At 47.7% G+C, this 15,852-nt stretch overlaps 1 non-coding gene and 1 pseudogene across 1 annotated transcript; one reads left to right on the forward strand and one right to left on the reverse strand.

Moving 5' to 3' along the window:
* LOC120381639 overlaps positions 1-15,852 on the forward strand; it is a 318,539-nt pseudogene that overhangs the window by 130,879 nt on the left and 171,808 nt on the right.
* On the reverse strand, positions 10,800-10,873 carry TRNAT-AGU. Its single transcript has one exon. It is a non-coding gene; the product is annotated as a tRNA-Thr (tRNA).

Consider the following 15,852-nt stretch of genomic DNA (forward strand, 5'->3'; position numbering starts at 1 on the left):
GTCTTGGACTTCTTAACCCACTGCAGCACTTCTCCAAGCTTTCCTTTGCTTCCCTTCAAACTGTTCTCTGCTCCAACACCAATCCTTCTGCTCCAGCTCCTTCCCTGTCTGATTGGAGCAAGGGTCTTTATCAGGTGACTGACTGCAGGTGCTCTAATTGGCTTCAGGTGCTCTAGTTCATCTATAGCAAACTTTCTTCCCTCTACAGGGAATAAGGCTCCCTTCTAACCCTCTCCTGCTGCCCTCTGGCCATGCTGTATCACACTGTGTACTGAGAACTCCAAGGCTTTTCCATGCCATGTGCTGTGAAGCTTGTGTTTGGGACACAGGAATTAGAAGCCACTTGGCAAAAGGAATATAAAGGGCAGCTGCATCATCTCCATTTTGTCTTCAATTCCTCTTCCTACCTCTGGAGCAACTTCTCTACAAACTGAAGGCTTGAACAAAGGACTGAATAATGTGGATGTGTACCAGAGAGCCTTTCAAGCCAGAAACTCACCAATACTGCTAAGAACCAGATGTATAGATTTCTGAATGTGTCTGACTGCTTTCCCATTTAACAACTCCCTTTTTCTTTCTTTCTTTTATAATAAACCTTTAGTTTAGATGCTTTCTTGCTTATAAACCTTTAGTTTAGATGCCAATGATTGGCTGGCATCGTAGTATTTTGAGTAAGATCCAAACCTATACTGACCTGGTAATGTGGCTGACTCTGGGGTCAGAAGAACACTTTGTTTATGTGAGTAGAGTTTTTAAATAACCTCTCACTGTGCTGGACCTAGGTGCTGATTGGGAGTCAAAGAACTGGGATGGAATAAAGGGAGCCGTGTGATTTCTTTTTTCAGTTTCTCGATAACCAGTGTGGGGGATCAGAAGCACAGTTGGTGACTGGTTGGTGAGTTTAACTTCCGTGTTAACCACCAGTTTGGGGAGCCTCTGCTCTCCCTTTTTCAGCCTGCCCTGGTCTTGGCATTTTCAGTGAGGACTAGCCCAGGCACACCGGGTCACACTAAGTATTAAAGTTAAATTAATAGAATGTTTTTTTATGAGAAAGTTTTATGAAATCAACGGAACTCCTTTGTTATCTTTCCTCTGAGCAGGGTTTCCATTTTCCAAACCTGATGTGATCTCCCAGCTGGAACAAGGGGAAGAGCCATGGGTCTCAGACCTGCAGGGTTCAGAGGGAAAACAGACCCTGAGATCTCCCTGCAGAGGTGAGGAAACATTAAACCAACTCTGAGTGTGGAAGTGCCTGAAGGAAACATCTGGGATGCCCTACCAAGCCCTTGAGAGGTGTCTCAGTTCATTATTGTTGCCAGCAGGGGTCATATCCTCAGAGTAACTATAGCTCATGGCTTCCTGTAGATTCTAGCAGACGCCAGGCAGTAGCTTCCTCCCTTCCCCCTGAGAATTTGGATGGGACTTGAAAGCCAAATTGATCCCCTCCTCTCTCCTGTTTTGGGGAAGAGTACGGGGGAGTTCAGTTTGTGATTTTTATTTGACCTCCCTCCAGCACTTAGTTTGTTTTGGCTTTTCACTTTTCATCCCTGTTTGATGTTTCTGTCTTTTTCACAGCAGGTGATGCAATGGCATGTGAGAAAGAGGAGCAGAATTCTCGGCAGAAAAATGTTCAGCAAGTGGATAAACACAGAGCATTATTGCAAAGATCAAAAAGCAATGTGTCCAGGAGTCATGAGGAGGAAAACTCCTGTGAGATTCAGCACAGACCAGAAAGAGAACAAGGAAACCAGCCGGGGGTGAAAATGGGTAAACGTATTTCCTCTCAGGGAACTCAGAAGGACCTCAAGAAAACCACCACAAAGCAGGAAATCATCATTGGAAAGAGAAAAAATACATGCACAGAGTGTGGAAAAAACTTATATGACTACTCAGCCCTTCTTAATCATCAGAGAATCCACACAGGTGACTGGCCCCATGAATGCTGTGAGTGTGGGAAAACCGTCTCTCGTAGCTCAGCCCTTTCTGTACATCAGAGAATCCACACAGGGGAGAGGCCCTACAACTGCAGTGAGTGTGGGAAAACCTTCACTCAAATATCAACCCTTTCTGTTCATCAGAGAATCCACACAGGGGAGAGGCCCTACGAATGCCGTGAGTGTGGGAAAAGCTTCACTAGCAGCTCGGCCCTTTCTGTTCATCAGAGAATCCACACAGGGGAGAGGCCCTACAACTGCAGTGAGTGTGGGAAAACCTTCACTCAAATATCAACCCTTTCTGCTCATCAGAGAATCCACACGGGGGAGAGGCCCTACGAATGCAGTGAGTGTGGGAAAAGCTTCAATCACAGATCAGCCCTTTCTAAACATCAGAGAATCCACACAGGGGAAAGGCCCTATGAATGCCATGAGTGTGGGAAAAGCTTCACTCAAAGATCAAACCTTTCTAAACATCAGAGAGTCCACACAGGGGAAAGGCCCTATGAATGCACTGAGTGTGGGAAAACTTTCAATCGCAGATCAGCCCTTTTTACCCATCAGAGAATCCACACAGGGGAGAGGCCCTACGAATGCAATGAGTGTGGGAAAAGCTTCACTCAAAGATCAGACCTTTCTAAACATCAGAGCGTCCACACAGGGGAAAGGCCCTACGAATGCCGTGAGTGTGGGAAAAGCTTCAATCGCAGCTCAGCCCTTTCTAAACATCAGAGAATCCACATGGGGGAAAGGCCCTATGAATGCCGTGAGTGTGGGAAAAACTTCACTAGCAGCTCAGATGTTTTCTAAACATCAGAGAATCCACACAGGGGCGAGGCCCTACGAATGCAATGAGTGTGGGAAAAGCTTCACTCAAAGATGAGACCTTTCTAAACATCAGAGAATCCACACGGGGGAAAGGCCCTATGAATGCCGTGAGTGTGGGAAAACCTTCTCTTGGCACTCAGCCCATGTTAGCGATCAGAGAATCTGCAAGGGCAATGAACACCATAAAAACCTCTAGGGCTATCAATTTTTTTTCTTTAATACTTTTCCTGATTCCCAAATGGTAACTTTTTAAATCTGTTTGAACTGTTTGCAGCACCATTATCCCTCAGCTTGGACAGATGAGTGGCCCATTTATGCCTTTTGTAGTTTGCCTTCTTTTGAGGTGGGCCCATTTGTCCTTTCTATCAACTCAATTATCCCACAAGTAACTGGAGTGTGCCCTTGCTATGAGGAACCAGGGAGCGTCACATTTATACCATTCCTCCTATTGCAAAGTGATGGTTAGAGTCGCCAGTGATACAGATTGTATCCTTGCCAGTTGTTCTCACGTTGCTCTGGGTTGTGCTGAAGAGCAGTTACATTGGGAATTTTTCATATTATAGTTAAATAAAGAGGAGCAGGGGAAAAAAGTGTCATTTCAGCCTCTGTGACACTGGAAGGAGATGGGGTGGTTCAGAGATTCCCTCCTTCCCCATCACTCCAGAACTGTTACATTTTGGCTTCTCTGTGCAGAGTTTATTTTCATCACATTCTATCCCTCCACTTCTCAAAATGGCATATGAGGAAGAGTTCTCAGCTGTCTGTGCTTGGAGGTGATGCTTTGATTTCTTTCCTCCTATATCAGAGTCGCTATGACTGGAGATGAAAGTGTCCAAGACCTGGAAGGGGAATTTAAATGGATCCCAAACATAGTGTGATTATTTGGCGTTTAAATTCCAGGTTTCATCTATTGGTAAAGCCACTTCTGGCAAGAGGACTATTTTGTCCCCCATTATGGGGATGCTGGGATACTTACAATTTTGTAAATAACATAACTGACTATTGAGAGAGTGCTGAGTGAAGCTGCTTTGAATGGATCAGAGGAGAAAGTGATGGGAGAATCTCTTGTCCTGATTCTAAATAATCAGATGTAACCTGCTCTGGAATTTCTATTGATACTTTCATTGTCATGTATTCTGTCTCTCTGTGATGTGGGTTTCTCTCTTTCCTGAAGGCTGTTTGTTCACCCAATTGGATATTAGTTCAGTTCGATAGGACGTAGCTCAGATTTCTTGGAGAATTGAAGACAAATGACCATTTCCTAAAGTCCTCATTTGTCACTTCAGCTTTGCTTTTTCCCCACCCCTCCATGATGACACGGAGAAAGTTCAAGTGCAGTTCTGTCAACAGTGGAGAACTCTCCAATTTACTGCACACGCTAACAAAGAAACAGCAGTGATTTAAAATCTCCATTCGGAAATGGTGAACAACAGCAGAACCCCAACTAACTGAGGGAAGTGCATACGATCACAGTGGAGTTCAATTATTTAAGTCAGTATTTTCTCAGATGATTTGGGGAGAGAATTCCACATTAAGTGATTTTTAACTTGGCAAAATGCGCATGTATTTGGTTCCCGAAGCATTTTTGTAACCCATGCCCCACAGAAGATCTTTCCTATTTGGAATGCTCCCCTTCATGATGCAGATGTTGAGGAAAGAGAAGTGGTATTTTTGTTCAATTTATCCTTAATAGATGCTGAAAATGTGTATAAAATGAAATCAATGTTGGAAATCTAATAGTAGCAGAAAAATACCTCTTTTTAAATAGAAATTCTAGCTCTGGTAACAAAGATTCTGATCCAGGCCTGTATCCAGTCCCTTGCCTGGCCCTGTGTCACCAAATTAAAGAAAAGCTGGGCACGTTTCCGGAAGCCATTGCTTACGACACTGCTGAGATTTTGAGTGGTTTTGTAAAGGATTCTATTTCTGAGAAGTGTAAATTTACCCTAAAAAGGGCAAGGAAACAAAGGGCATCAGGAATGTATGTTTTTTCGGATGAGGCAAGAAAAGGGAGTAGCATTGTCCCCCTTGGGTAGCCCCTGTTCAATTCCAGGTCAGAAAGCAAAACTCTCCTGCAAGAATATCCAAAAAATATTGGGTTTCACTTCACGTCATAAGTACAGTTGTGGGCAATTAAATGATGACCCTAAAATTTCATAAAAGCAAAGAACGCTGAACAAAAAAGTGTGGGAAGTACGGATGTTTCTGAGAAAATGGCTTGGAATGAAGGAAGACAAAAATTGATCGGTCGAGAGAAAAGACCCTGTTTCCCCCTAGTTTGGAACTTCTCTCACAACTACTGGAATAGAAAAGCTAAACAAATGGTATCCGATTGTTGTAAAGGAGATTGAAGTGAGGCCATTTTCTCCAGATAAAAGAAAATGGTCATGTCAGGAGTGGGATTTGAAACCTCGTCTCTATGCAGAAACCAGAACACCCAAGAGAGAGGAAAAAAGAGTCTTAAAACTGGCACTTTGGACCAGTCCACAATCCTAACGCTACAAAGAATGTGACTTATCAACCCTAGTTTTCATCATATTTGATGACACTCTTTAGGGAGGCCAAGAGGGCACATCTCTTTCAACTCTTAGAGCCCTTCTCCAGCACAGCTGATTTTTAGGCACACTCACCCGGACCTAAATTTACACGTTTCCTGGAGTTCCATGAGTTCTGCGGTGTTGGAATCTCCCTGCTCACGTTTTAAGTGAACAAAAGATGGGTGCTGGCATTCGGAGACCCTCAAAATCCTGCCCTGGGGGCCAGACAGTTAAGCAACCAGCATCCACAACCTCTACCATGATAGCATCCTGTCTGGCAACAACTCACTTATCAATAGCTGGGGTCTGAAATCCTCATTTCTTTGTTCTATCACTGTAGTCTCCACTTTCCTGTTGCTTGTCTGTATAATCTCTGTCTGGTTCTGTGATTGTTTCTGTCTGCTGGATAATTAATTTGTTGGGTGTAAAGCAATTCAGGTGGTGGGGTATAACAGGTTAGATAATCATGTTACAATATGTTAGGATTGGTTACATTTCAGTAAAATGATTGGTTAAGGTATAGCTAAGCAGAACTCCAGTTTTACTATATAGTCTGCAGTCAATGAGGAAGTAAGGGGGGGAATGGGAATGAGGGTTGGGGAATTGGAGTTATGTTTTGCTAAGGGGTGGAATAGGAAGAGGGAATGGGAACAGGGACATAGACAAGCCTCTGTGGTGTCAGAGCTGGGAAGGGTGATGCCGAGGAAGGAAATAGGAATCATTGCTTGCTGGAAGTTTACCCCAATAAACATTGAATTGTTTGCACCTCTTGAACTGCGGGTATTGCTGCTCTCAGGTCATGCGAGAAGGACCAGGGAATGGGAGGGTGATGTACGTCTTTCAGGGTGTGAAAAACCCTGGAAACAGTATAATTAAGCTGCCCTAAGCCATGGTTAGATAGTGCTAAATGAAAGGAAAGATTGTTCTGTCAATGTAGCTATTACAGGGATGGAAAACCGCTCCACTCACTGTAGCAACTATCTACTCCACAGTGCTGTAGCAGTGTCACAGCAACATTTTAAGTGTAGACAGCCTCAGAGTGAGACCAGGTCTGGCTCTGTGGATGCTCCGGCACTACAACAAGAGCAGTGACAATACACTAATGCTTCCGTAGTTGGCAGGATTCAAACTTGCCTGGGGAGACCCCAGTGGATTTCTAGTCCATCGCCTTAACCACTCGGCCATAACTACTTGATGTATAGGTGCTTCACTACACAATGATTCTGTTCTCACTGAATTGTCACTTCAAATTGCTCAGACCAGCTCCCCCAGCACACTCCTGACTGTGCATTAGTGTAAGTGTGTCCATGGCTGAACAACAAGGGTTCCTGCCCATTTCCCTTCCGGCTGGAGCATGATTAGAGAGTGTATGTGGTTAATGACATTGCTATAGATTGTTGTTCATTCCCCACACTGACAATTCAGACCGTCCCGTTCCTCTTCGAATCTCCATCAGATCATGCCAATAGCCGGAGTCAGGATTTCTCTGGGGCACTGAAATGTTTCAGGGGGTTGGTGCGTGAGCTCAGCCTTGCATCCATCCCTGATGTTTCATGGACTAACAACAGGAACGTAAAGAAAGAGCTGATCCAATATCTTACTGTCAGAGGTGATGGTGGCCTTGTCCCCTCTGCATGACCATTGCTATTGCAGGAGAGAAGGTTTCAATGGAATCGAATGCCCTGGCTCAGACAAGAGACACAGGGAGGTTTTGCTGTTCATGGATCTGTGCAAAGGAAATTGTGTCTGTGTGAAATTGAGGAGGGAAATGAAATGTCCCCATGGTGGCCCAATGCCCTAAGGAATGTGGGCGATGGACTCCGGCTGGGAAATGATTTCACAGGATCAATGTATCGCCCTGATTAAAAGCTATGGCTAAAAGGCAGCCACTGTTGTTAGTACCTGAACCTGTGTAGGGACGCCCGAGTGGGTATCAAGTCCATTGCCTCAACCAGGGGTAGTCGATTATTTTATCAAGATTCAAATTTCTTGGTCAAGGTATAGTCAATGTATAGACGCCAGAGAAAATAAGACACTGATGATGATAAGAAGAATATAGAAATATTTTGCCGTCACTATGGGCATAACTATGATAATTGTTTTGTGTTTCACTCTTTATGGCACCACCTTCCTTCCCTTTAGACTTCTAGTTTACCAAAGGTAAAACTAAACATCTCTTCAGATACCAGGGAGTGTTTGTGTTCATTCCTGCTAGCTACACAGGGATTTGATGTAGCTGCTTTCCGTCCTCCGGCTTTGGTGGGATAAGTAACATTTCAGGCTGTCACTGAACTGAAGGAGGGAGATCATTTTTTGACAGATTATGCCTCCTCTTAAAGGTGTTTGTCTGGCAGCCTTGGTTCCCAGGTCTCTCCCGAGGGAAGAAAGTTTCTGTGCAAAATACCAAACCTTTTAACAGAGCGGAGGGAAAGGCAACGGCCACATGATGAGGCCAATATGTACCACAACATGATTCTTTTATGTGGGATGACATCACCTTTCAATGGGGTTCTGGGGGGAAGGAAAAGCAGCAATGGCGAGACTGAGTGGGCTCCTTTCTGGCTGACATGGTGGGCTGTGGGGTGGGGAGTTGCCTATAAGCCGTAAGTGGACTTGGTGCAGTGAAAACCGCTGCTCCATTCTGGCTGACCTGGGGGTGCCATTGATGACATGTGAGTGGGGGCAGGGCGCTGGCTGTGAGCAAATGGGATCCAGGAAGCCCCAGCCTGCCCCTCCAAGGGCCAAGTCTTCTTCTTCTCTCCTGCCACGGGGAGCCTGGCCTAGAGCCTGCCCAGCATGTGCTGCAGCTCAAGCATTAAGCCTTTCTGTGTGGCCTGTGCTGGAGCTGACCCTGGACCCCTGTGGGGCACTGTTGGGGGAAATCCCGACTGCAAATAATTCTGGCCAAAAGATCAACCCATTGGGTGGAATGGGGCAAGCTGGAGGCCTGGTGCCTTAGTCTGTGGGGCCAGCAGGTCAAGCCATTTTCCTGCATGTGGGGGGGGGGAGGCAGCCGCTGTGGTTAGCCCTTCCTGCTCCCTGCACTGCTGCACCCTAAAATCCCTGTCGGCCGGCAAGATGGGCTGGGAGCCTGGAGAGAGAAGGCAAAGGGGTGGCCCGAGCCCCCTCGGCCCCTGCCCCTGCCCCAGGCAGCCCACAGAGACCTGATGCCTCCCCAAGTGACACACGGAGATGTGCCAGCAGCGCTATGGCGGCTCCCTGCCCACTCTGCCCCCTCCCTCCCTGCCACACTGCTCCTGGAAGTGGCCGGCATATCCCTGCAGCCCTGAGTGCAAACTCCACAGCTGACCCGCCCCCGTATCCCACTGCCTAGGAGCCACTGCCGGAGGGGAGTGTGTGTCAGTCACTTTGGGAGCTGTGCTGCCCGAGGTAAGCACCTCCACCCCCGACCACCTCCTGCACCCCTACCCCTGCCCCAGCACAGAGGCTCCCTGTGTCTTGAACAAGCACTTTCAAGGATTGGTCAAGAACTTCTGCTCTGTTTCTGTGAAAGAGACACAAAAAAGGGAGCCCAACGGACAAGTTTAGTTCACACGCACAAACTGGCAGGGCCAAGCCTGGATCTCTCAGTTACTCAGAAGGCTCTTCAGCCAGTCTCCCCAAAGGCCAGTCTCTAGAGGCTTTTGTGACATGATGTACTTCAAAATAGCTCCCTGTAGCTCACATAGTCATCATTCATATATGGCTGTGATATGTCTTACAAACCATTCCATGTAAGTTATCGTATGAAAAGTCATGATCTGCTGAAATCGGTTATTCTGTCCAAATATGTATAGCATGAGGGTGTGTGAAGTTATGCATTTTGCTGTATGGTTGTTACTGAAATAGGCTATAATTTTGCTAGTGACCCCTGCCGAGGAGGGTGTTCAACAGCCATGAATCAGCAGAGGAATTGTAATTAAGGGATTTCCAATTCAGTGACAGATGCCCAGACACAACACTGTGGGGACCGCTCAAGTCTATGACTCAGTTGCACAAGACCACACCAGGAGGATTCCCCAACCTAGTGACTCAGCAGAGCCCACCCGGACACATCTGGGCAAGTGTCTTCTAGACACTTGAACTAAGGATATAAAATAGGAGACTGTGGCATCATGTTTTTGCCTTTCTCCTCCCCCACCTATGCTGGAAGCAGCAGGAATCCTGAGAAAATGAAGGTCATCTGAGGACAGTAATCCAGGTTTTAGGGGGAATTCTATGTATTAAGGAGGGTAACATCCAGTAGGATGAGAAAATTGCTTGACCTAACTACTGCCTAGTGTAATAAGGTGTAAAGTTTAGATTTTGCTGTGGTCATACAGTGCTTAGTGCTCTGCGTTCTGGCCTCAAGAGCCATGGATGCAAGTTGAGTTACGGTGATCTTTTCCTTGTCTCCACATTTCTTATGTGCCTCCTTCTGACACTTGTCAGAAAAAACAACTGGTTTCTTTTGGAAGCATTTGCATTGCAAGGCAGGGCTGCCCGGGGGGGGGGCAAGAGGGGCAATTTCCCCCGAGCCCCACAGGGGCCCCCACGAGAGTTTTTCGGGGCCCCTGGAGCGGGGTCCCTCACTCGCTCCAGGGGGCCCGGCAAACTCTTGCGCGGCCGGGCGCAGGAGCTTCTGCTCCTGGTCTTCGCCGGCGGGGGGGGTCCTTCCGCTCCCGGGTGGAAGGACCCCCCCCCGCGCTGGCGAATTACCGCCAAAGACGGAGCGGGACCTGCCGCCGAAGTTCAGCTCGGTCTTCGGCAGTAATTCAGCGGCGGGGGGCCCTTCCCTTCCAGGACCCGCCGCCGAAGTGCCCCGAAGCCCCGCGGCGGGGGCCCCCCTCCGCCGCATCACCTCCGAAGCCCGGGCTGCGCTTCGGCGGCGGGTCCCCCTCCGTCTTCGGCGGTAATTCGGCGGCGGGGGGGGGCCCACCGCGGGTCTTCGGGGCACTTCAGCGGCGGGTCCCGGAATGGAAGGGCCCCCCGCCACCAAAGACCCCGGGCCCCCAGAATCCTCTGGGTGGCCCTGTTGCAAGGCAGAGGCAGTCCTCTCTGTTTCCGCAAAAGATTCACCAAAAGGTGGGAAGAGCAGACACATTTGTTAAGGCACTACTGGGAGCTGCATCCCTAACTCCACTTTACCTGGCAGGTGAGTCACCCAGCTTAGCCACGGTGCGACTCTCTGGGACTTTTCTCCCAACCGCTCCATTTTTCATCAATGACAATCAAAAGGAAGGTGACATGACATGTGTGTGTGAACATCTCCAGGGAATCACAAGGATGTGTGGCACAGGATCTCATGTTGCAGCAATTGCAGTCGAAGCAACCGCCATGCCAATGTCAGTCATAGCAGTGTTTTCATCAACTCCAGGTTTGTGATTTGATTGTTTCCAATGCTTCTCTCCAAAGAAGCCCTTTCCTTAGCAAGCAATGACTTGGATACCAAGGGAGGCCTCTTCTGTTTCCTAGGAAGACACAGGAAAATGTGAGTAGAGGAGACAAAAGCCATACGCCAAGACACCACTGGGAGTTGAAGCCAGGATCTCCTGTTTACTAGACAGGTGCTTTAGCCAGCTAAGCCATGGTGCCTGCCTGAAAAAAGTATTTGCAACTGTTTCATTTGATGGTTCAAGTCAACACCTGCAAATTCTAAAGTACAGACGTTCCCCATTTCCCTCAAGACTTGCAGACCTTGAGGTGTCTGGCTCTCTGTGTACAGAAAGCCACAGCTGAGTAGACAGAGGGCTTCTAACATGTGCCTCTCCCACCAGTCACTGTGATCATATAATGGTTAGTGATCTGTGTTTCAGTCGCACAACCTCAGCTCAGTTCTGAGTCATGGTAACCTTTCCTTCAGCTCCAGACTTCTCATTTGCCACTTTCCATGTGTGGTGGGCTGTCTGCCCCAAACAAGCAGGAGAAAGATTAAGGCAGCCTTGAAGAGGCTGTGCAGAACCCAGCCTATCAAGAAAGGGCTTATTGGGAGAGCCAATCAGGAGAAGGCTTGCTGGAGCAGCCCATATATAAAGAGCTGCTCAGCACAGCAAGAGTTAGTCACTCCTTGGAGTTTGAGGAGGGAGGATTGGCTGCCAGGAAGGAAGGCAGGAGCAGGGAGGGCACCATGATCAGAGTAGTGCTGGGGTAATGGGTGCATGAGTGACCTCCTGGCTGACTACTGCCAGACTAAGGCCCTGATACAAAGGTGGAGGAAGGTTCTAGGTCTGTTGGGAAATGGTCCAGGGAAACAGATGGCAGGGTTGGAGGTTCACACCTTTTGCCTCAGTAGCCACTGACACAGGTGGCTACACCCTGGACTGCAGCTGGCCACTGAGGCAAGTGTCTGGGTAGAGGACACCCCCCCACAACCAGCAGGGGGGAGAGAACTGAGTGGGGCACAGCCAGAGGGCTGTGTCCATAAGAGGACACTGAAGTCCTGAGAGCAACATGGGTCCTAATGATAGAACCGATGGTGGCCAGACGCTACTAGATGAAGGTGCACCGGAGAACCAGAGCTAATTGCTAGGATGGTCAGCAGGAAATGCTGCAGTGAGGCATGCCCCATGGCACCAAGACTTAGCCGCAAGGAAGGCTCTCTCTGTCTTGAACAAGCACTTAGAAGGATTCTGCTGACAGATCTTTTCTTTTTCTGAAAAGAGATACAAAAAAAGGAGCCAACAGACACACTAGGTTCGGCAAGGAAGAACAGGCAGGCCAAGCCAGGCTCTCCTGGTTAGTAGGAAGGCTCTTCAGCCAGCTCTTCCCAAAGATCACTGTCTAGAGGCCTTTTAATAGCCACTGCAGATGTTCACCACAAAAGAGATGCCAAAATGGAGTTCTCCACTGCCTGCAGCCATCACGCTACCAGGAGTTCTGTGCACAGAGAGGCCCCTGCTGGTGGCAAAAGGCTTTGGTAGAGACTCTTCTGACACCACCCGTTCTCATATAGTGTGTAGTGCTCTGTGTTGTGGCTTCAGCATCCACGGATGCCAGTTCAATTGGGGGACATTTTTCCTGTTTCCACATTTGTCTAATGGCTCCTTTCAACACTTGTCACCAAAAAGACCTGTTTCTTTTGCAAGTGATGTACAGCTAGGCAAAGGCAGTCTTCTCCATTTCCTCAAAAGATCACCAAGCTGTGGGGAGAGGAGACACATTCAGCCAAGCTGGATGCTGAATCTCCTCTTTATTCAGCAGGTGTCTGTGAAGGACATAAATCTACACCATGTAGAGGTCAAGAATAGGACTTTATTACACACAGTACTGGCGGAGTGGGCTTATTAGGCTCAGAGGCACTGTTAATTAATTAATTACAATAGAATATATAGATTTTCCATGGGCGGGGGAAAGTGACAGGCTAGGCAGTTCCACACCCCAGGATAGGTTTTGCAGCAAGACAGGATAAGCACATTAGCCAATGATTAACAGATTAGATAATGTCTCCACCCATGGTCTCAAGTTAGCAAGTTAACATTTCATTAATACTTTGATAAAATGTTATTAGTATAAAATATATATGTTGAATTCTGATTTGAGGTCCATAGGAATGGAGCAACTCCTTTGATTGTCCAACAGGTACATTCCTAGGGGTTACAGAAAAGAAACAGTTAAAGTATATGGCAATAAAGATTGTTTTCTGTGTGTCTTAAGGCAGGCATTGGTCCCTTGGAAGGGAGGTGGAAGGATGCCATATCTTATACTGACATGCCAACTTTTCATAAACTCAAGGTTGGATCTGTGGGAAGAATGTCTCCCTAGAGAAGAAACAAACACAATAGGGATTCTTTGTTCAGTCTGCAATTCTGAATAAGACACAATCATTTAGTTCTAAGCTCCAACACCTGGCAATTTGCTGACCGGCCTATCTTAGCAAGCAAGGCTTTCTGTTTACCCAGCTTTCTCTTAGCTGGTCACTATTTGCTAGGCCTCTGGTCCTTGACCATACTCTGGACTTCAGGTCTGGAAAAGAGCTGGCACAATCCATAGACCAGGTTGTTATATAAAATGCACATGGCTTTGAACCCTTCACATACAGTAATGGCAACGTTCTTGGTTCAGGCTTGTAACAGTGATGGAATAAACTGCAGGTTCAAATCAAGTCTCTGGAGTCTATTCAAAGCTGGGATGGGTCATTCAGTCATTTCTACAGAGCTTCAGTTTGTAGCAAAGTCCCTCCAGAGGTATGAAGCAGGATTGAAGACAAGATGGAGACGAGGCATCAGCCTTTTCTAGTCTCTTGCCATGTGGTCTTTGCTTTCTTTGTCCCAAGGACACTCTATCCAGCACGTGGCATAGAAAAACCTTGGAGTTCTGTCCATAGGCAGGTCCCTGCTACCTTGCTGAGTCACAAGGCGTATCTGCCTTCTCTCAATGGGGCGATTGTATAGCTGATGGTCCTTAATGGGCCATCAAGCAGGATAGACAGAACTGACACCGGAAGCAGAGCACAAGATTGAAATACGGGCAGCATAGAGCCAATATTCATAACGTGAACTACAATAATGATACACATCTAGAGATAGCATCATTATAATCAACCAATCAACCTCTCCATAGACCCCTTGCACGACACCTTTCTACAATATTGGCTGCAAATATAGAACAGTGGTCGCAACAGTGATCTATACAGTTACAGATTATGTCAATAATGTCACAGGAGGTGACATGGCATCAGTGAGACTGATACTGGAATACTGCCTCCAGTTTTGGTGTCCTCATTTGAAAAAGATGTTGTGAAATTGGAGCTGGGGCAGAAAGAGCCACCAAATGTTGTGAGTTCTGGAGGAAAATGCCTTCTAGTGAGCTATTGAAAGAGCTCAACCTGTTTAGCTGATCAAAAGAAGATTGAAAGGTGACTTCATTGAAGTGTTGAACTGCCTTAATGGAGAGAAAAGATTGGATATTAAAGGACTCTTTAAAATAGCAGAGAAAGGCATAAGAAGACCCAGTGGCTGGAAGGTGAAAAGAGACAAATTCATATTACAACTAAGGCACAAATATTCAGCACTGAGGATGATTCACCACAGGAACAAGTTACCAAGGAAAGTGATGGATTCTCCATCTCTTGATGTCATTTCATGAAGACTAGATGCCTTTCTGGAGTGTGTTTGCCCCAAAAATAGCTATGGTGTCCTACAGGAGGCCTGTGATATGCAGGGGTTCAGATTAGATGCTCTAATGGTCTCTTCTGGCCATAAAGTCGACTCATTTCTGAAAAACTGAGTGTAGCATTGGGAGTAGCATCTGATGTTTTCCTGTCTAGCCGGCTTGCTGCCTAGAACAAACGCTCCTTGAGTGGGGTGATCCACAGGGAGTAGCTCAAACCTCCAAAGTGCCTGGGCAGGGGCAGGACATTAGCCCAGCAAGGGAGGGGTGTGGCAGTGACATCACAAAGGCCTTTTGCAAGACCTCAGACTATTGGTCAAAGGTGTGGGGGGGAGGTGGTGACCTCACAGAGAGATGCTGACATCAGCCGGGCAGGACCAGGGTGAGGGGCCAGGAAAACCTCAGAGACCCCTGTGGCTTTGCTGCAGCAAGTCTCCTTCTCCAGGTCTCTCTTTGAGGACTGAGAGAGCATTTGGGTTCACGGACGTGAGCACCAGGAGGAACCTCTTTTGAGTTTTCTCCTTCCCTTTGAGTGATTTTACTAGAAAACAGCCATCCCTGTTTAGAAGGTAAGAGCCTCCTGGAGGGACGGGGTGTCATGGGGGTGTCACAGTTTGGATGCCGGTGGCCCCCCCATGTATGGAAGTTCCCGCCCCCTGCTCTGTGTTCGCAGGGCCGGAGAGCAGCATTCCACGGCAGTGATTTGCTCCTGGCTGCCGGAGCAGAGCAGCAGGCTCAGCTGCCAGAACTTCCTGGAGCTAGGAAAGGGGAGGGGCCCAGCCTCTGTAGCAGGAATGCAGGGCAGGTGAGTTCACGGCAGGCATTGTGGGATACTGGCGGAGGCCAGTTATGGTGATTTAATGACCAGCAGCATTTACACTGGCACTCTGTCACTGTAAGTTTGCTGCAAAAAGCTCTAGGCCTCTCATCGAAGTGGTTTTATTTTGTCACCAAAACAGGGCAGTTTTGTCGCCAGACGTGGCATTGCAGTGTGTGCACCAGCCACACCAACCTGCCGACCGAGGGAGCGTTGTGTGTTCTTCACACACCTGAGCAATATATTTCTGCTGAAACAACTTTGTAGAGCAGACCTGGCCAAAGATTCACACACACACACAGCTTGCAAGGAAAACGTCACCTGCTCCTCTGCTTTGCAGAATCCAAACACAAGGAAAGCTTGTCAGGGCCTGGTGGAGATGGCAGGGAGTCAGGTGTGGGCAGACACTATATCTTACACCCAGACAGGCACCATGGCTTAGCCGGCTAAAGCCCCTGCCTTATAAACAGGTGATCCTGGGTTCAACTCCCAGTGGTGGCTGTTGGGGCACCTGCTATTGGCTACTGTCAGAGGACAAGATTCAGAGCTAGATGGGCCTTTGGTCTAGCCTAATGTGGTTTTTCTCATGGTTTAAATTACACTCACGGGCACTGATAATAGAGTTACTGAAAGTTTGGGAGTTAGGTGC

Source organism: Mauremys reevesii, linkage group 14 (assembly GCF_016161935.1).
Source record: "Mauremys reevesii isolate NIE-2019 linkage group 14, ASM1616193v1, whole genome shotgun sequence".
In the NCBI taxonomy this organism is placed as follows: Eukaryota; Metazoa; Chordata; order Testudines; family Geoemydidae; genus Mauremys; species Mauremys reevesii.